Source organism: Megalops cyprinoides, chromosome 4, assembly GCF_013368585.1.
Source record: "Megalops cyprinoides isolate fMegCyp1 chromosome 4, fMegCyp1.pri, whole genome shotgun sequence".
NCBI lineage: Eukaryota > Metazoa > Chordata > Actinopteri > Elopiformes > Megalopidae > Megalops > Megalops cyprinoides.
Window position 1 is genome coordinate 45,672,165 of NC_050586.1, and position 23,428 is coordinate 45,695,592.

Consider the following 23,428-nt stretch of genomic DNA (forward strand, 5'->3'; position numbering starts at 1 on the left):
TTTACCAGTAATATTATGGTAATGTGCTGCTATGCATAACTTTAATTTGGGCATCTTTCATGCCAAAAGCCAACCCTCTCTCCCACAGATTCACCTAGTATACAGTATGCTTTTATGTGTTGCTAAAAAATCTGAATTTCTACAAGGTACATAAATAAGAAACGTGCTAAAACAACAAAGACCGTGTCATAAAAGACTTATTCATGGTACACTGCATCAGAATGTGAAAAGATTCTATTTAAATAAAAAGGATTCAGCCTAGGAAAGCAGCCATATAAAGTTTGGATTAGGCTGGGTTTGTTTTGAAGTTGGGAAGACTTGTCCATTAAATCCATTCATTAAACGCAGTATTAGAAATATCTCATCATCTATCACAAAAGACAGAAGGATTGCTAATTAAAGAAAGGAGGATAACTTATTAACTTAAACAACTATTAACAGGAATATTGGGAATGTGTTAGACCTGTATGCAATAAATGAATACCGCTTTTTATATTAGAATTTATATATTATATGATAATAATATATAAATTTATATATCATTTTCATTTGACTTAAAGTATTTTGCGATACTGTCTGTTTTTTATTGAATTATATTATTTGAAAAGAAAAAATAAAAATTATACACTGTAAAGACAATCACCTCACCAGACTTTCCTATGTGCAAATTTGAAATAAGCACATAAAGTGATGACAAAAAAATCTGCATGTTATTATGCACTTACCTGTAGCTAATTACTGGCATACCATAATGTATGTGGAAATAAAAATTTGTTTGTCTGTGTTCAAGATGTACAGATGAACTACTATCTTGTTATAATTTTGAATTTTGTAATGAGGGTGAATGCACAATAGTTGTTCAGTTGTTTACCATTTGGATTATATCATATTTTTTAACAACTTGATACCACCTCCTCTCAGATAAACAAAGAGTATTGTAATCTTTTATTTGGGGCTCTGGATTAATAGAAACAAAAGTTAATTACATAAAAAATTTCAATATTTACCTTTAACCTAGGCAATCACAGGCAGTCAGCCTATATACAAATGGTTTCATTAATATCCAATGTAAGATTTGCTGCAAGTGTAGTTTTAGCTACAAGGCTTTGTATTTCTTTAAGGAAAAAATACTGACCAGATATATGTACCTATACTTAATGTCTTAGTAACACCACAAAAAGGTGCCACTGGTAAAATAAGCAGTGAAACCTGGCATGCATATTAATGTCAAACTGCTATGATGAGCATGCATGATAATTTGTCTTGGGCCCAGGGCATCACTTTCATTTGTATATGTTTGTCAGCTATTGTTAAGACAGAGACACGTAATTTCTAATTAGAGAGAACATTTTTATTTCACAAATGATTCTCAGCTTCTGCTACCTCTTTCAGGACCTCTGTTTTTAGGCTAACCTGAGTTCCAAATCAAAATCAGACAGTAACTATGAACCAGACTGACTTGTTTTTGAACAGAAAGATAACCACTCAGCCTTCTCTCCTGCCACAGCAGCTAATATAGAAACCAGTCGGTGAGACAGACTAGAGACATGATTGGCAAACACACAACTACTTCATTTATCATCTCTAAGCAGCAGGTCATGAATTTGCCCTCTGTTTTGTTCCCATAGAAGATCTTCATTATGACACCCCCTCCCATTGCTCTCACTTGTCTCAGCAGTTTGGCAGCTGCACAGAGAGCTTAAATGAACCCTTTTCCTCTTTCAAGGTTCTTATCTGCAAACCCACAAAGCACTGCAACCTCACCCGCCTTGGCAAACGACAAAAAAACTTCTAGAATGCAGGGACAACAACTGATATCTGTCTTCATGGGTATGAAAGTATACAGTAAATTTCATTTAAGAGTTTAGCTGGTGTCGCTGTTAATCCCTGCTTGATAGATCCTTGTTTATCTGTTCAGCCTCAGGATTTCTTTTCATGAGCAGTTAGTCACAATAAAAACTGAATGGTGTACACTTTTTCCTCACAGAATCACAGCAGCGATATACATCTGCAGTAAACCTCTAGGGAAGAAAAATGATGATAAGAAACCCCCCAAACATGTTAATCACCACCTGCCCAACTTAGCAAGAAATGACTAAAGTTATGATGGGAAATAGCTTCCCAGCCTCTCTCCTCAAAATTTGATTAGGATTCAAATAATGTCCAAAAAGAACCTCCACTTGTACATGCAGACCAGAGACCTTGAAGGGACCACTTGCTATTGGTGAGACATTTATGCTTTAACATGTACAGACATGGAAGTGACTGAAGACTCTGGGATTCAGGGAAAAGGGGAGAACAGTCCTAAAGCACAATAACTTCAGAATCATCACAGAAGGCATGCGACTTTTGTCTGGCTTACTGGAAGGTTTGAATTTTTTGTTTTCTTGCAAACTATGTAACTATCTCAGTCTCATATGCAAATGTTATATACAGTATATGTACACACACACACACACACACACACATACATATATATGTATGAACAACATGCAGGAGCCATCTTGACTGTTTATGAAATGTTTTCCTTAAGCAACTTGTCAATAGAGAAATTTCACAGCACGTGAGAGATCTCAGTTAATCAGCTATGTCTCCACATTTCAGAGCCTATTCATTCATAGCTATTTCTTTGTGAATTACGTTAGAAGAAAGAAGATGGGTGGAAGTCAATGCCATGATGAATTACCCAGTGCAATATGTACTTTGCAGCCTTGACAAATGACAGCTTGCTGGACATGGATGGCTTGTGTACCAAATCTCATCCCTTTCTTTGCAGAGTGTTCCACACTTGGCATACAGTACATGATTCCTGCATGGAATGCAAACAGTTCCGTGGAAAGGAATCCCAGATGTTTTGTTTGCAACCACCTCAGGACCGCCACATTTACCCAGAACCTCAAGCTGATATATGAGCTGCAGATTACATCGGAAACTGAGGTTACATCTTACTTATTCAAAAGCATGACTGACCGACCCAATTCCTGGCCAGCTGGCCTTTCAGCAGCTTGTCATCTCCACGCCTTATCAAAGATAAGCTGATGCTTTACAAAGAATGTAAAAGACAAGTTGTGTATTGTGATGCCCTGCTGACTTTCATTTGTGTAACCTGCAAGTTGAGTTCAGAGCAAATCAAGTGCATATGGCAGAATGCAGAGAACAGCAATATTTCGCTGTCAGTGTTTATTGTTTCTCTGAAGATTACTAAACACTGACAACCACTTCTGTAGACTGGACATTGTCACTGGGGGTCAATGTGAGGTTGATATGTGGTGAACACCCCGAAAAAAACATTCATGCTGGTAGATGTGATCATCCAGTGATCATCCAGTGCCCCACTGGTTTCATCACAACTATGGAAAGGTCTTACCTTTGTTAAAATTGCAGACAAGACATTTATTTAACCTGTCCTTAATTCAGCACTTCACACACAATTCTTTGTGAATGTTCCCATTTACTTCATTTAGCTGAAGTCATGTTCACAGTACCATGTGTTCTGCTTTAGTGTTATTGAAAGAAGCAACACTTTGCTTCTCAAGCTGAAGGCAAATGAAGTCTTTGCTTCCTAACCTTCATTGTCTCAAAGCCTGCACGAAATTATTTTTGCACTGCATCTCTCCTTTTATGGGTACTGATTTTGTTACTAAATAAAATAATGCTTTTCATATACATCACCATCATGGCCAAGGCCTTGAGTATTTTGCCATGCACACCATATATTTTTGTGCCAATGCACTGATGACCTCTGATCACCACCAATTCCAAAATGCAACATTATATTGAACAATACCACTGGCTGTGTTATGAATATGTGAGAAGTAAAAAGAAAAAAAAAGATCAAAACCTTTTACTAACACATTCATTTTAAACAAGAGAGAAGATATCAATGTAAAGGCTGAAACCACAAATCTTTTATTATACTTCAAACAAAAAATCTTTACAAAAAAATCCATACAACATCTTTGATTTCTTTTAAGGTTTATACTTTTGCCATTATGTTTCTCCCATCTGGACTGCACAGGAATGTTGAGTCTTTGAGGCCGAACACTGTTGAGCAGAGTGCAGTTCTGTGGTTAGATCACATTTTGCTCAGAAGACACTCTTACCCAGAATGACTTACACAGCTTACAGTTTTTACATATCATCTATTTATAAGGCTGGATATTTACTGAGGAAATTTGGGATAAGTACCCAAGTGTTAAACAGCAGTGGACCATCTGGGTTTTCAACCTTTAGGTTATGCTGTGGTGTAGAGTTATGCTCCTTACCACTACACTGTTGCCCATTGTGACTTGTGTTCATGTTGCACCCTAAATGGGCCAACATGAATGGTAGTTCTCATTTTCAGCCACCTGCCATTGGGCAGAACTCCCACACCCTGCAACCTGCTCACAGAATGAAGCACTACAGGAACCTCCATCCATGTCCTACAGGAGAGGCCCTGTCAAAGGGAAGTTGCAGTAAATGATTAATCTCTAACATTAGGGACTCTGTCTAGCAGTCAAAGACTTTCACTTTATGGATGACCTGCTCAACAGCAGACTCTAGCTGAGTTTGCAGTTATATAATCTTTTTCTCCTCAAGCTCATTGATGAAGCTGTCTGTTACATCTATTAAAAGAGCCTAGTTCCTTTACATAAAATAGTAATTAAATGTCAGAAAAGTACTTTAGTTGCCTCTCTTTATAAAGAAAAACATACATTGATAATGCTGGAACACACTACTCAAGTGCACAGTGTTATCTGACTCCAACATACAGTACCTCCTTTTTCTTTTCTGACATCTAAGGAACCTTGCCTATAGTTTCACTAGGTTAGAATTCTTTTGGGCTAAGGAAATCCACACTGGTAAACAAAGGAACTGATAAATGATTTGTGTTGCACGTGCATTTTCCACACAATGCATTAATCAATTATGGAAACACTACCGCAAAGTTTGGAGATTAAATTTGGTCAAAAAGTAAATGTAAACAACTCCCAGCTGGTACCTGTTTTTAATAATCTTTAAAAAATTCTTGAAACAATCTCTAAACATGCAGCAGGGCAACTCTCTGATAATAATGACTTGGATTAAACAATATCTGGCTAGGGCTGACACAAACACATCCAAGAAACAAATAAAACAATACTTGAAAAAAAGTGTGTATCTGTGTGTGTGCGTGTGTGCGTGCATGCATGTTGGCCCCCCTTGTACCCTAAAACAGCCTGAATTTATCAGGGCATGGACCTGAAAAGGTTTTGAAAGTGCGGCACAAAGGTGCAAGCCCATGTTGACTACAATGCTTCCCACTGTTGTTGCAGACTGGCTGGTAGTGAACCTCTACTCTAAACAGTTCCATTTCATTCCACAGATGCTTGACTGGATTGAGATGTGGTGAGAGGGGAGACCACTGCAGTAAGATATATTCACTGTCATATTCCTGGAACCATTCCTGAATAATCCTAGCCTTGTGACATGGAACATCATCCTGCTGAAAAAGCCCATTCTGTAATATTGTTCTGTAATACTGATGGGGGCCAGTTAGTTATCAAGTTAGCTAGCAGTACACTACACATGGTAATAACACATGTAAAGTGTAAAGTGTCTGTTACAATATACATGAAATATAACATATTCAGGGAAAAAAATGGTAGCTGCTCTTTCACAACATGAATTTATATATATATAATCTTTTACTGCATCAAAGGAATTCCTCATTTTCAAGCACTAGTTCTAATGGTTTCACACCTCATTGGATTGTCACTATTTTTCTAACAATTTTAGATGTAGGGAGTGTATTTTAAATTTAAACTGTTTGAGAAATGTTGTGATTTAGAGCTGCAGCCTTTAATGCTACAAGTAATTTAAGATAGTGAGTGTCAATTTCAAATTTGTTCTCTGCAGCTGTGGAAGCAATAGTAAATTCCTCCTTCAGGAGACACATGATAAGAATACATCTATGCCACACCAGTCCTCTGTTCCATTCTCAAACAGACTATCACCTCACAGTAACAAACCGACCAAAAAATGCCGTTGTTATGAATGTTAAATGTGAAGTCACCAGCGACTGTAGTCAGTTGAATCCCTGGTGCCAAAACACCTGACGCTGTAGTGACTCCCAATACGCTGGACAGTAAAACTGAGCTAAAAGAGAAATTGGAATCCATAAAAGGCATTCATACCATAGACATTTAGTTGCGATAATCAGAGGTCCTCAGACTCAGCCATTTAAAAGAGATTTTTCAGACGGCAATCTTTCCCAGCCATCTCAAAAGGGAAGCGATGAAACCTAAACTGGCTGACTGCCTGACATCTAATAATGATAGCTTTAATAACAACTTTTTTTCCAAAGAAGCATAGCTACTTCAAAGAGGTGCAATCAACACAAACTGAACAGGTTCTTTTCATTTTATCAAGCAACAGACTATATTTAACTGTCTTGAGCATCACATGAAATAACAGTCCAAAACATCAGTGTGGCCACATTCACAATCCCCTGAATTATCTTATTGTTGAGCTTCAAATATGACCCTGGCCCTCATCCTCTTCCCGAGAAAGTCTGTAACAGATCATATTAATAACCACCTAAGCATTCATTACACTAGGGACTTTGATAACCACGTGAAAACCAAATTAGGGAAAGTACCATCTGTTGACCAGTCAGGTAAAATCCTCCGCAATAATTAGACCTCATCAAAACTGGTCTTCTATACATTAGGTCACGGACTGCTAAAGCCAGTCTTGTAAACATGCTAATTACTGAGAGCAAACACTCTATTAATCTGAAATCCTCTCTGTAATATCATGGGAGGGGCAGACTTTTAAAATTGAGCCTTGCCAGCAGATACTGTAGTCTTGATTTCAGGGGTTTTCAACAAGTATGTTAGTAAAAAGTACGATTTACTTCAAGCAAGCATGGGTAAATCCAGACCTTGTCTACCACAATGCTGCAGATTTTAGAGTTTTCATTCAATTCATCTCAAATTTCAAAATATTCTCACCAAATATTATCTTCAACTAAACTATTTACAGCTGAACAGACCCTGTAGTCCAGTCCTTGACTGCCACAGCCCTGAGGATTTTAGGATTATCTTTTGATTCACAAATTGATTAACCTGAAACCTAGACTTCAATTAAACAATACAGAAGCAAAAACCAACACATCCTGGGACTCTGCAATTTCCCATTCCTGTCTGCTTCACATCCATTCTGGATTCATTTAGATGTCAGCCAAAACGTTAAAGCCAACTCCTACATGTTAGATTTGCATATTTACAAGTTCCGTTGATCTCACCAGTATTCCAGCCCTACCTGGTCAATTCCTTATATTCACTATACTGTATGTTCAATATATTCAGTTCAAAGCCTTTGGAAAAGAATTTACAAGCCTCTGCTGGACTCCTTAAAGTTGGGCGAGTTCTTTAGAGTGTCCAGAATGCTTTAGTCAAAATGTTTGATTGAGTAGGGTAAAAATGAAAAGTGCCATTAATAAGAATCTGTAGTATCCTCAGCATGATGGCTCTGCTAAAGAAATGACTGACTTAAAAATGTAAACAGATTGGTTTAATGACCTGATCCAAATAAAGCAATGTCTGTCTCTGAGAATTTGCCAACAATATGAATTCTTCATTTGGAATTCTTGCATCTCTCCTGTTGACCTGTTCTGGACCTGCTGGGAGATGGACCTATTCAGGCTTGGGGCAATCTGTTTTGCACTATATCTGGTGCTCAGTCCTGCACAAACAGTGGTGCTGAAATTATAATTTGACAGAGAAATTAAAGTTTGTATGAAATATGAAGTGTCAGTTAGTCTGTTAGCAGACATTACCCTCATTTATAGCTGTAAAGGTAGATAGTTTTGTTTTCAATTTTGACAGCTTAGCATAAGCCAACACAATATACTGTGAGTTCATGAAGAATCATGTTGTTGATATATTGGCTGGATTCGATATTAATTGTTGCAACAAGCTGACCCTCACAAATAAGGGATCAGGCTAGGCCACACATATTTCTAAAGCTTCATGCTGGGGTTAAAATATGAATTTATCTTGAAATATTGCACCCAGACCTACTTTTTTGGTCCTTTTATGATGAAAAAAAAATCCTCTTGGATAAAACAAAATCATCATCAAAGTCCACTCTTTTGGATCAAAGATCTTCCACCTCAGCAGAACAAGGCCTGTCTGTGTATGAGCAATAGGCAACACATGACATTTACTGTATATCACAAACAACACTGATCAGTGGAATTCATACTGCAGCCAGGAGCATTGCAGGTTTTCTTTTCTCTTTCTCACAGAGGCTGGGACAGAGCATAGTGAAACAGAACATGGCTGTATTTTCCAAAAGTACCAATGCTTTGACCACTTCTAAAACACTCTTACACAAACCTGTAAAGAGGGAACATTTTATTGCAAACAAACAAACAAATAAGTAAGTAAGCAATTAAATAAATATTCATTTCCATTCCATTCATTTTGATGTTTGTGGTCAAAATGGGGGAAATTACAGCTGTTTCTCCTTCTTTCTAAACTTGGCTTGTTCTGAAAGCTGAAGAAAATGCCTTTTTTGTGGCACTAGTTAGGAATGACTATTGGTCCTAATCGGAAAGGGACAGTTAGTTTACACCATTGTGTAAATGAACTTGTCACAGGTCACCTTTGTACAGCACACATGAAAGAAATTTACTCACGGTGGACAGCAAACTGCAGTGCTGATCTGCAGGGTCTTTACGTAATTACTTATAAGCAGTTTACGCTCATCAGCTATATTACTATTATTATTATTTTGTTTACATTGTTTTTGGTCACACTTTTTATAAAAAACTTAATGAGGAAGAAAACAATGAATATTAAAACTAGGTAAGATTAAAAGTCTAAAAAATCTATTTACTCAACCTGCACAAAAATCACCCCTGGAAGACCATACAGTGAGTTCGCTGTATCTTAACAAGACATAATATGCACATTTGTTAATATGCCATGGTTAACTTCACTTTGGTGCTTTATCGGAAAAGTGTCCCTCTCAGAACTGAATTAGTCTAGTTAGTTATCTCAACAAACAGATGTCTAAGCTGATGTGAAAAAACTTCTCATAACCTTGCAGTAACACCACTTGCTACAAACACAGTGTGTAAGTGACAGAAATATGAGTGTGTATTTGTGTGAAATATCATGCGATTTTTCTCTGAAAAACAGTTAATGCAAAGAATGTGGCCTGCTTCCATTACATTGGATTGTAACAGCATAATTTTCCACTTGGCTTTTCTATGCTGCCACAGATGATTAAACACAGTGAAAGATAGTGTTTTTCAAAGGTTCCATATCATAACTGAGCTACAATTCTGTGGTAAATCCAGCCAAATATCTGTCGAATTTACCACTCTGAATATTTTGTTGTTGTGCTAGTAAAGCTGTGGATTAACTGTCTGAATGAACCATCACCTCAGTGCTATCTCAGAAATATTGACAAGAAAGACAAAGGACAAATGTAACCACACCCACTGAACACAACCTTTCCTTAACCACCAAACGACACTGCCACCCTTAGTTCTGCTCAGCCTAACTCACTGCTATAAACAAACATTAACATTTATGAATACAAATAAAAATTTATTGAAAAATGTAAATTATTAACAGGACATGGAGCAAGCCAGAGGGAAAGCTGGAATAATATCCGAGTATATCAGACAACAAATTAATTCCTTTAAATGATGAATAAACATACATCAAACATTCTAAACAAAGGTTTAGGAGAATACTTTAAAGACAGTTCCTATGAAATTAACAAACCAGTCCCATTCACAAGTATAAAAATTCTTACACTTCTGTCTACTTTTCATGACATCCCTCCCCCACCCATCTCTATCATTTTGTTACCCAGTTCATGGTGTCCAACTGTGGACTCAATAACCTGACGCTATGGCCAGCTGTGATTCCTCCATCAGACTACTAGCTAAAAATCGGCAGCCCTAGGCCCTCACCTACAGCCACATGTACATATTAATTGCATAGATATTCATATCTACTGGATTGTTCATTTAGAAATATAAAAAAAAACCTCCTGTAGTCTTATTCGGAATAACAGTATGCTTAATGAGTAGACACAATACATTATATAAGTATAATATCTTGTGGATCTTCCCTATCATAACAATGCAGCTTATTAGAAAACATGTTCAGTTTTGACTGGAATAGACAAAGTAGAACACAATATTCACAAAATACAGTATGCAGTTCTCTGGAAATTTCAAACAGAAACAAGAGTAGTTATTAACTCTGAACATGATTTTCAAAAATGTCTTTGTTTTTTCAGCAGCAGTCATTAGGTCCACTAAGTGGGCTGGTTTTCAGTTCCACCTGAGCTCTTATTTAATTATTTAATTAGGTTTCATTGATGACTTAGTTAGTTGTTCAATTAATTATTCTAGGCCCTGCAATTAACAATTATTTGAAGTCCTCATTCAGCTTAATCAAATAAGTACTTCTCTGGGGTATGTACAATTGGCACAGAGGTGTTGATGGTATACAAGCACAAGAGCTTATTTAAGAGTACTCTACAACTTCTACCAAGACTTAACAACCTGCTGGCACAGTTAATCAGAAGTAACAGAAAACAGCATGCACAATATATTCTGAGAATTGGAAAACACTGATCTAAGTTGCACAAAGGAAGTTTGTTAATATCCCCTTTGTTACACATACACAAATGGAAATTATGCAGGATCTTAGATGAACTGAGCTTTCTCAATATAATCCTGTAACAAACAACAAAAACTTTAGAAGAATGCATAAAAGAGATATAAAAGAGGGATATGACACAAGGGATATTAAGCAGATTCATGTCTATTGTTATCTACAAAGCTATTCATCTTCTGCTCAGATGCTTAGGAAATCTTATGTTTTCTACATGCAGTTCAGAGTCTGTGTGTCAATTTTCTAAGACTGCTATGCTGGTTAACTGAAGTTTGAATCCTGGGTCATGTGGCCCAGATCTTGGGATTCCGGAATAGTCTTGTGATCTGTTGTGAAGAGCTGCTGGTCTGGTACTGCAGAGGATATCCTTTGTGAAAACGCCTAAGCTCAGATTCCTCTGGCTTGAAGAATGGCACTATGAATTCCTTATCCACCACAATCACAACAGATGAGATATAGTCACTTATGCTGAATTTCACCTAAATTGCTGAAACTGGATTACCTCAATATCCAGCTGGGTTGTCATAAATTACCTTATAAAATGATTATTGGATCAGGCTTTATTTAGTCTTTGGTTAAAGCCTTTAAAAGAGTGCCTATCCTGACACAAAGAAAGAGTGTATTGATTTGGGCCATTGATTTCCCTCAGGTCAGTTCAGAGTGTGTGCTGACACTGTTTTCTTATTCTTCACATGTAGAATTTTTGCCAAGTAGATGCTTTTAAAGACTACCCGAACTCATGCTAATTAGACAGCATGGAAAAATAGGCATGACTGAGTTCACCCCCAAATCATGCCCCACTGGGCTGTTCAAACCAAGAAAGTAGTTAGGACAGCTGGCAGTTGATTCAATATTATTTATTAATTCAAGGTTTGCACAGGGTTTTTTTAAGCAGTTTTCACAGACATAATTTCACAAAGCAATAACCCTATCAGGAATTCACCATTTACTTCATATCTACTATAAATAAATATAAAAATAGGTAACAATTATCTTTTTCATTAAACATTTTGACAGGCATATATATATATGGTTTTTTACATGAGCCCTTAAAACTGTACCATTTATTAATCACAAATGAAATAAAGCAAAAGAAATAACAATGAATACTATATAGCAGTCAGTGTTCTGGGAAATTCTATGTTTGATTGTAATGGATTGAATAACTGCCCAAATAATAAGTAAGTGCACACCAGGAGGTAATATTACAATAATGAAGACAGCATTAGGTAATGTTGATTGTCTTTAAGCTACTGTACATTAACTGCTGCTTTGTGATTTCTACAGCATACACTGGTGAGGGAAATTTTGCAGAGGAATGTCCATGCTGTGGCTACTTATTAAACCTTGAATGATTCAAGTAAGCATTGGCCTAATTACTTTCTTATTCCTGCAGTCACTCTGGACTACAGTGTTTTCAGTCCACAGTCCTACATTTGTTTGCTGAGGAGTTAAAACTTCATTTGAACACTGGATGAACCACCCCCTCCCCCAACAGCACTTGGTTCAAAATTTCAGCTTCAAGTAGTACATTATCAGACATGTAAATATCTGCATTATTGTTATTAATAATTGATCAAAGCTGTGTAGAACTACTCATGTCACTACAAAACAATCTAACAAACATGGGGGAGGAGCCAGGAGCAGATGTGCCAAGAGATGTCTGAACTGTTGCTGCTTATACCATAGCAATGCATGCTTCTAAAGGAGTGACACAACAATGCAGAAGCAGAAGCACTTGCATAAATTCGGGCGGTCATGATTCCCAGGTTTTCATGTAGAGCATGACTTTTATCTCACTGTCACTAAAAAGCCTTTTGTTGTCAATTATAAGATACAGTTTTACCATTGTGAATAAGATGAATAAAAATATTGCATCACAATCAAAACATCGCCACAGCTGGAAACAGAAACACTGTACATGTGGGAAATTCAACTACCAACATCATACTGTCTGATACAGTATGATTTTTAAACCAGTCGGTGGTATTATACCCAGAGACAGAGAGCTTCATAAAAGGATGAAATCAACACAGTTGGGACAGGAAACAAGCTTTAAGGCCTGGTACACATGTGAGCAAACATCCCCTGCTAAACCACTTGCACTTTATTCTAAGGACCTGTCAAAAAATACAATATTTATGAGTATGTGTGTATATTACAAATTGAAAGAAAGAGAGAGAGATCTGTATTCAAAAGGTCATTTCATTTCCAATTTGGATAGGTAATGATACACTTTTATTTAACAGTAAACATGATTCAGAACAATGATATAAACATTTCAACATTTTTAAAAGCAATTTTTTAAAACAATGTCCAGTTATTAACTTAAGGTTTACCACCTGGTCACAATTTGTTTATTTGCAAAAAAAGAGATAATCTTTAGATAATCTTCTATTTGGTGCTATTTACACGTTAATGAACTGTTTTCTAAAACAATATTCACTCAGATTTTTTTTTTCCCCGAGGTCCCTCTAGGCATTTTGTCAGATATCCCAATATAGTTAGCTTTCCACACATGGATTAATATTTACCTGCATATGGGTAATCTTTTGGCAAAAGGACAACAAAAGTATGCATTCAGTCATGCAAGGAGACATTAATAAACACACATCAGCCAATACAGCTTCTAAAATTGCAGGATGTACTGCATAATCTGAAAAATACTGCAGTGTTTCTTTGAAGAAAATTGTTTTGTTTATATTTTTTAAAAATGTCTTTAAAATATTGACACTTATTTGATTAAGTGTTAAGAGTTTCTACTTAGTGTGCGTGCAGTCTTGAAGCTTCACTCAGAGTAAACTGCTTCAAAGCAGATGATTTGCATTGAATTGTCTCAAATCGTGGGAAACTAAACAAAAAACCCCAATGGATTTCGAAAGATGTGCTGAAAATCACTAAGTAAAACGGCCTACGAAATGGTCTGTGATAATGCAGGGAAAATCTCCCCACCAGTGAATCCGAGCAGCGGCACCCTCTCAGAGGTGCGCAGATAGCCAATATGGTATACCTTTGGGACGTGTGGAAAACCGGTCCCGTGCGAGCGGGGTTACACGGCACACACTGACCCTTAAAGTAAAGCGTGGTAGAGCACTTTAGGATATCCTGTATGAAGTAATGCCCTAAACAGAATTTTGGGGGCGGTTGTTCGAGGAGTGGGGAGAGCAGCAGCAGTGTGTGACCCCCTCTCTGGAATGTAAACAGCCTGCGGCAATCATGTGTGTGCGTTTACGCGGCGCAGTGCGGCCCCGCTATGTCAGCGCGCACTCTCTGGCGCGCTGCACCAATGAGCCGTGCAGAATGAAGGGCAAACATACCTGGATGTCATTACGGACCACTTCCACAGATTACAGCCAGTACGCCCAGATCCCTGAAAACCAGCACACACACAGACACACAAACACACACGCATGCATGCACGCAGACACGCATTCACAGACACACACACACACGCAGATACACATTCGTGTGCGCACACACACACACACACACACACAAACCACCATCCCACATCCAAAAGCATGGCGGAGGGCCACTGAGAATACTCTGCACCTGGTAGTTTGCCGTTCATTTTTGTCTGTTTTGACATTTCCTCAATTCAACCGGGATATGTTGTTTTATTTTCTTTCCTTTCATGTTTCTATGGCAGTGCTGTGGGTTTAATTTGGAGTAAATATGTAGGGAATAATGTTTACGGACATGCCAACTTTCATGGCTCGGTAAACAGCACTGAAGAGCCATGTTTTTTTTTTCATTAGATTGAGCTTTCATAAATAATGCTTCCAAGTTTTGCCCTACCAGCATGATTAATCTTCTCTACAAGAACAGCATGTGGCACTGCAGTAATGTGATGCATCAGACATTGCACGGTCAACACCACCTGACATACCAATAAATAAAGACAAGTCATTGTTATGGATATGACTGCTTTTCTGAGCAGGACTGCAAAATGTGTTATGAAACTTACTTCTTTACTTGGTAAATCTGGCAGTACTGAGCAAAAAGACTAATCTGCAGTAAGGGTCTTGCCAGACTGCATCAGCGTGGCCATTGCCACTGATGCCATGCCACCCACGCACTGCTGACACGTGTTCGGTTACACGCTCGGTCAAGAGAACAGCTTGGAAATGGTGTAGTACACTTGAAGCTAAATTATGAAATGATGACATTGTAAGCACCGATCACGTTCTTTGTGTTTTCTGGCAATCAGAGACAGACAGAGAAGGGATCATTCTCCCTCTTGTATTCTCTCCTAGCAAGTCCTCCTTTTGAGACTTGCTCAGTATATCAGTGGTTTCACAGTTGGTGATGCTGTGAAAAGGACAGATTGTTCATGGTCTCTGTTTCATGTTTACATGGCATGTGTTGTGCTGTGCTGTGAAATGAAAATATTTTCCAGTTTACACAGAAGCTGAGGGGAGGAAGTGCTGTTTGCATATTCAATGGTCCATTGGTTGATTTTCTACAAAATTTGCATAAACGTATAACTCGTATTTTGCCACTGATGGACATGTTGACAAGAAGCATTGAAACTGAAGTGTCTAACAGTTACTTTTTGCACTTCAAGGTACTTGATAAAAAGCTTGCCATTTTGCAAAGCAACTGCATCAAATTGTTCTCACAATGCCTACAAGAAAACTGAGTATTCAGCTGCTAAAAATGGTTTGATTAAAACAATTATATATTTGGCACCATTAGCACTAATTCCATCACCAGGCACAGCTCTAATGTGCCCTTATGAAATTATCCATTGAACTTCAGTAGGAATGAGTGGACTGTAGAGGTGATTCTGTTCCAAAGTAAACATGCATACTGGAAGATACATTTACATTCTGGCTGCTTCATTGAAACATCTTCACTTGATTAGGGGAAAATAAGCAGGAGGCAAATCCCTTCATACTAATAAATATTTGCTTGCAAGTTACAAGGCCTCATTGACTAATGTAAGAGCTGTTTTCCACTGCCATATTCGCTCTAGCACTGACACTCAAGTAACTTATCGTGAATTGCTTAGCATCTCATTTTTGTTAAGCCAAAATGATTGTTGTAAGTCAGAGACATTATTGTTTAGACGCACTGGACATTCAAAAGAACATTCAGAAAAGACATTCAGAGAAAGACGTACTTGTCTGTGTGCATAGCAAATATCAAAAAATTAGCTATATAGAGTGCTACTACGAGTAACACCTTCTTTCCATAGTGATCAGTTCTTTGATTCAGTGTAGTGCTGTGTGTCTGAAGTGAATGATTGCAAATGTGTTCAGTTCTCTGCTTTAATACCTTAATATGGCCCTGTGATCTAGCAGCGTGTCTTGGGAAGCAGGCCTTTTTGATGCACCCCTGGTTTGCCATGCCAACTTCAGATTTTTTGCTTATTGGAAAGAGCATCATTATGACACATAGTAGATGCTGTTATGACGAGTAAAGCAGCTTCATCTGCAAGCATATGACATGCCCTCCTCCCCAAGGTTGCAAGGTTTTAAAAAATATATCATCATATTCCCTTGAAGTCAAAAGTGTCATCTACAATGTTACTACTGTTGCTATGCAACTTCCATCTTACAGCAAATTCTAACTCCCCACACACACACACATATATACAACACCCCCAACATACACACACACACACACACGCACACACACATAAACACACACACACACCAGCATAGCTATCTGTTCAGTTGCATCACAGAAAAATCTGAAAACCTGTCACATATGTGAATTCTGTGAATCCAATTTTGGAGCACAATGTGTCAACTGTCATATTGTCACAATTAAACCCAGTGTCATAATTTAACTGTCCAAGGTTTGGGACACTAAACCTAGAACTAAAGAGTTTTAAACAAAACTATGTAGTTTAAGATGTTATTGCTATGCTTGGCTTCACTGATCATAGTTTCCCTTGTTGAAAAAAGGAAAAAGCAAGTCAACAAAAAAAAAAAAAAAAAAACAAACTTGTCTGGAAGGGACTTGCGCTTTATGCAATATCCCACCGTCAATAATTGGTCATTTATCTGCCAGTGTTTTCCATTATTATCTGTACCTGTTTAAAATGAGTGCTCTAGCCTTCTTCTCCCATGAAACCTCTGAATGTCTGCATGTATGTTTTTCAGGAATATTCCAAGATCGTAGTCATTGTCTGTTGTTTTAATGACCCTCTCTGGCATGCGTCCCATTATTCTCTCATGTCCATGCGCTGCAGATCCACCCGTGCCTTCCCCCAGCCTCGGAGATCACAGTGCAAACAGCACGTACGGAGGCCAGCACTGTGACTCCTCTATGGGGGGAGTGCAGCCGGCAGATCGCTGTAAGGAACACCTGCTCCCAGAGGTGGCACTAATGTCAGGTATGCAATCCTTCCGAGCTCTATTCGGAGAAGCCAGCGGCTTAAGAGTCGGTTGAGGTCATCAAGGCTGACGTCTGACCAAAGCCATCTCTGTGCTCGCTGGCAATTTTCCAGCTCGCCGGCACAGCGATCAGAACCTACTGCCAATTAATTACCACCTTTTTACCATTCCCACTACACTCACCAGTGACTCACCTCTCACATGAAGACTTCACGAATTTCTTCTCCCCCTAACACAGTCTTAAGACGCAAAGTTCTGATATATTAATTTCCACTGAAGAACACCACGAGGGGTCCGTATCCAGTGAAGGGAGAGCTGTGACGAGGGCAGACTGTTCTCGTCCAGTTCTTTTGGCTCCCTTAATTACTGCTGCCACGGGTGTTCAGGGAGAGGTGAGGTGAGTGGTGCGGAGCCTGCACGCTGCCTCTTGCCAGAGGCACCGTCCTGCAGATGGGATGAGAGATCTCTGACCCTCTGGCAGACACTGGAAGCTCAGCGTTCACTTACAGAGCCGTCCATCTGTTTCTCTTCACACGCTGCTTCTTTGTCTGCTCATTTGTTTTCCAGGGGAGAGATGTGCCAAGGATCATAGGTAAGGTGGATGATCTTTGCTGAGCTGGGAACCATGCAGGGTTTTTTCGGGTGCCGTGCCCTGCCTGTGCATCTGTCTGAGTGCGGTTGTTCTCCACTTCATACCCTGACCAGTGCTGTATGGGATTGGGGTTCCTAAACAGCAGCTGCAAAGGTGGCAGGTGTCACAGAGACAGGGAGTGTTTTTTTGTCATCTTTACCAACTCCCAAAGCTTTCCCAAACACAAAACACACAGTACTAGGCAGCTCAAGCTGAGGTTAAAATACATTAATAATGCAATAAGGCATTTTTGCCTACAATGATGCACTGTGAATCACACATACTGTAGTAACAAATTATAGCATCTCAGGACTTCACCAAGGGAATATGACTATTTCACAGGCTGACAGATGATATATACCACTGTGCAACACAAACAAGAGTACTGTTAAAACTGTAATTCACTTGCAAATGCACCAAGACTGAATCTAAGGCTTCCATCTGGCCATTAGCTAGCTGATTTCAAAGCCGAATTTTGTGATGGCGAGTGATAATCCTAGATCTGATTCATCAGGCTCCTGTACAGAGACATGCTCCTCGCTTTCTGCCCTGCACATATTGTACCTCGTTCTTCAGGAGACATATGGTGACAAGCTTCACTGCCTGCTTCACTGCCTAGAGCAGCTTCTTAGGAGCATGTGGCTGCACACCTGGTCCGAATTCATTGATACCATGTTGATATTTAACGCTACACTGAGCAAATCTCATCTTTAGTAGCTTTTTTATTTATAGAAAATGATTCAGGTTATTTCCATGACCGTTACAGTAAAGTTTTGGGAATTAAGACAAGGTGTTGCGCATCTTATTCTTAAATGGTTTGTATCCCCTTTGACACATTTTCAACACTTGCAATTTGGTCCCAGTTCAAAAAGTCTCAGGTAATTTGGGTGTATGCATATACCATAACGTATCTCATCCCTTTACTTAACCAACAGTACTGGTCTAACCGTATTGGTCAGAAGAGGATTTCCTCACAAACATACTCAAACACTCACATGAGATCACCAGTGTTACTCCTATTACCCCTGGGGCAATAAGAGTCACAGACTGCCACCACATTGCAATTTTGGGTTGTACGCTGTCAGTAGGTGGGGTCAACACATTGCACTACACATGCACCACGGCACAAGGGTGAGGCTATTCAACATCTCTCTTCATTTAATATCTCCAAAACGCTGTCAGGGTGAATGACCAGAGCCTCCCCAAAAAAGACTTTTATCCCCAGACAAGCAACAGGACTGAAAAGAAGGAACCTGACAAGCGCTGTACAGTGATACCAGTTCTGATAGAGCAGATGCTAACACAGTGTTTCAGACTGTCTTTTTTTCCTCTAAATAGACACACAAAGCAATTTGTCTTTTAAGCTGCCTACAGAAGAAAGTGCAGTCTCTTTACAACCACCAATAACAACCAGGGGCAAAGTTACCAATTAAGTGAGGGCTTCCACACAGTGAGGGTAATTTAACAATGGAGGTATGCGTCACTGATTGACGTTCACAAGAAAGGACTGGTGATAGCAGAATGTGTTTAAAAAAAGGAAAGTGAACCTATGGAGCTCTGTTTTGAACTGATTGAAACATTCAAATATTTAGTGCTATGACAGAGTAAATTTCTCCCTCACACAAAAAAGTGTGAGTCTGTGTCACACACACAGCAACTACAGTCTGCTGACTGAAGCGTAGCCTTGTTTAACAAACTGGAAAACACAATGACACAACCCACATCACAGCAGAAGGATTCTGGGTAGCAAGAGGCTAAAGTTCTAATGTATTAGTAATCAATTCTTGGGACAACAACATACACGTCTAATATATTGGATGCAATGATGTCCTATCAGTCACACATACAGTAACTAATTCAATTATCCGCTGTGTGACAGAGCTGAGAAAGGCTTCAGATTTTAGCCTTTGATCATTTTCAACACTGCTGCCATTTCAAGAGACATTTACACAGGACAAAAGTAGAAAATATTGTGCGCTCAATATAAACACATTGTTTAATGTGATGGATCTAATGTGTATCGAGTGCATTCATTTCGGCTAAGGCTCACAGTGAGTCTGAAACAGAATAGTAATTCTTAAGGGCTGGGGTGAAGGACAGGTTTGCCTTTTTTAGAACTGCCTGTTTCTCAGGTAGCAGTGACAAAAATAAATGCAATTAAAATGCAGGCCTCTATTCACATGACTAGTAATCTGGTGGCAGGCATGTAAGTTGTCCCATTGGTTTAGGAGCCTTGACAGCAGAGCACTGTCATGAATGGAGTTCTTACTTCACTCCCCATGAATGCATGAGAACATTACATTCATAGCAAATACAAGCTAAAGTAGAAAGGAAAACAGCCAGGGGTTCCAGCTTGCATAGAATGCCTCGGGAAAAAGCAAATTGTTCTCTATAACAGAGGAGCGAGTGATTGACAGTATTTCTATCACAGTCAGGCTGAGCAGAGACTCTGTGAGTAAATTCTGCTCGAAGTGACTTATTTTCGCTAAGCAGATTCTCTCATCCCAGCTCCCACTACACATGCAGCCTTAGTCAAATTAGTGCATTCAGTTCAAACAGAGCCTCAGCCCGGCAGGGAGAAGTGATGTTAACTGACATTGTTGTGACGCAGCGGCTGCTGGCTGATACTACTGGGGGGAACTGGGATTGTGCTGGAAAGCTGCAGGTCTGAATCTGGGATGAGACACTGAGACTTGCCCTTGAGCAAGCTCCTCAACCTGATATTACTCAAGTGAAAAAAGCACGATTTATAAAAATACATCTACAGCATGTAAAATGCATGCCTGGTGGGTCTCTCCAAATAAGAGCTGCTACGCAAACACATCAATCAATTTTGAAATGCGTGACTGACAGGGAAATGAGAAACAGTGACATACTTGATACAGTCTCCATTGCCTTGTGACTGTCTCACTAACACAGCTACGTCAGCCATACCAAGGTCAATACTAATATCTTTAGAGAGAGGATACTGTATATCTTATATTGAGGAGCCCTCAGGTTCACAATATTATACAGAATGTCTTATATGGAAGATCCCACATGTTCAGGGTGAATATAATGCTGACGTCTGGGCCCACTGGAGACAGCAGTAAACAAAGAGTCAAAGACCTACAAGATGGAAAAAAAAAATCTAGGCCTATTCAGAATATGTTGTAGGCCCCATCCTATGATTCAGTGCAAAATCAATAAACGAAAGACAGAGAGAACTTGTTCCACTGTGATGTCTACGGCTCAAGAAATAAAGATACCGTTCTTGACGGAAGTCTTTAAACACTTAGTGTGAAGTTCAGGGGGTGAGGTGAAATATATGACCTGCCATGTTTCGGTTTCTGTAAAGTACGTACTCCATAATACTGTAACTTGTTAAGTGTTTCATCTGGGCCAACAGGCATCAATGCCTACAGCTTGGAAAGAAATGGAAATATAAAGCATTACTTTCATAATGAAAGCCATTTACATGGCTAATAATGTGTATATTCTAAGAATTATAAATTTAGTATAGATTTTATTCACTCATTTCAGAGATAGTATCACTACTATGCTGTGTGGTGCTTGTTTCATTCTACAGTATATATTCAGAGTTAATCATTTACAAAATTCAAAATATATACTGTACCTTTTAACAGTTTCATATCAAACATCAATCAAATCAGATACAGAGCAAAATAACGTTCTTGTCCCTGATAACTCAACTACTTCACAAAAAATTGAAAATCAGGACAGATGGCACATGAAAAATAGACTGAAAAGAGAAATATTATTCAAAACAAAGGAAACAAAAAAATGAGAATGGTTTACAGCTTATCCAGGATTTAATAAACTGTCCATTCAGTCTGGCTTGTTTATAATGTTTTAACTTTTATTTGATGATATTCTTTGTGGCCTTCTGTCTTTTGAACATGAATTTCTCATAACCATTTTAGGCTAATACCATTAGAATATTTTCCATGCTTTATTTAGCATAATGTTGATGTAAAATGCACATTTTCACAGTTGGTACCTCTTTTTCCATTATTGTTTCTATTAAACTCATAATGGCTGTCTTCAGCAGTTGTAAGTGGTAGACTTTGGCAATTCTGTTGTTAAGTGACTAAACAAAGGCAGTTAACTGCTAACCTCCAAGGCAAATCCTGAAATGAAAACCCAAACTCTTGTCCAGGAATATTTCACTGACAGGAAACCCTCTCTAAAAAACGGTAATGTAGCAGGATTCTAGAGTATCTCTGATTCCAGGCCTGCTCCTTCCACTTGTATTTCCTCAGACTGGTCTGTTGAAATAGTTTGCTCCAAAAGACAGTTTGAATCAAAAGTCTATCTGATTCCAAGTCCATTACTCCAAGTTTTATACTTCCCCTCACATTTCAGTCCACGTTTGGCTCTTGCGTTTTCCCAGACACAATATCCCCTGATTCTTTAATCTGCTCTCACCACGATAGGTCAGAATGCGCCTTGGCAGAATTGAAGTCCTCTCAAAGCTGTAATCTCTGTCGGCTACATCACAGCCAAGCAATTCAATCCAGCATCCAGAGCCCAACCGATATAGTCTTAAGACATCGAGGACAACAGACCTCTTCAACTGTGCAATCATCATCCCTCTGACAGCTCATATGTATGTTCATGCTTTTTACAATTTCTTTGGGGGTAATGGATAGGGTAATGGAAACATTTACTATATGGACTAATCTATTCCAGGCAATGATTGTTTGAACAACCTGTAATTTGTTTGTAGGTTAGTTTTAGTGTAAAGCGCTATACACAATACAGTCATTTCAGTGCTAAATGTAATGAAATGAAACTGATGCTAAAAATAAAATGCATGCAAATCAATACACTAATTGCATTATCAGCCAAGTTTGTTGAAAGTCTTAACTGAAACATCTACTTTTATATTCTGTTATTCTAGTACATAAATATATCAGTCATGCAATCAACGTGTGTGCATGTACAGCCATGCCTGCATACTACATTTTTTTCACATGTTAAAGACTTACATTGTCCCATCTAGTTTTTCTTTATTAGTTTTGCTGAAATGCAATTATGTACACTCTGTTGAGGTGCATATTTGATTATACACCTTCTGCAATATGCCAATTACATCACATATTTTCCTTTGCTGGAAAGAAAATCTGTACAGAAGGCATTCACTCATTAGCGAACCCATGAGAAAAGTGAAACGTTAATCATGTAATTACAAAAAAAAAACGCATGGAAATGTTGCCATTCCAGAGGTAGAGCAATTCCTGGTGAGATTGGGGTTGAGAATATGAAGAATGTGTGAGTGTATGTGTGTGTGTGTGTGAGCATGTGTATGTATATGTGTTTTTGTGTGTGTTTGATCAATAAGACATGCATTTTAACTTCATCTGGAAATGGGCAAAGGGTGTTCAATTTTTCATTTAAAATGTACCAAATTTCCCCCCTACCAGCTTCACCTTCCCATTCCCCTATTACGTATTCATTAATTCCTGCATGTCTTTGGGCATTATTGTAGCCTGCCAATGCGAAGTTCATCCAGGGAAACATATCAGAGGACACCAAGGCAAAGAAATACTGCACTTGTTTTTACTGTTTTTTCTTTCATTCTTTCACTCATTAATGTAAATGCATGCTTGTAATTTAATATTATATTGTCACACATCTTAGACACCCTGAATACTACAGTTTACATATAGCTGGGATTTGACTGACCATGTGGGAACTGAACTCCATCGAGACTAACAAGCACTGCATACTGCTGCAAGGATGTGCATGTAAGAATATCTATAAAATGGTGTCAGTAG

At 38.5% G+C, this 23,428-nt stretch overlaps 1 protein-coding gene across 3 annotated transcripts in view; it reads right to left on the bottom strand.

Moving 5' to 3' along the window:
• Positions 1-23,428, bottom strand: part of cntfr (ciliary neurotrophic factor receptor) — a 189,048-nt gene that overhangs the window by 78,423 nt on the left and 87,197 nt on the right. The gene's annotated exons all lie outside the window — the stretch shown is intronic.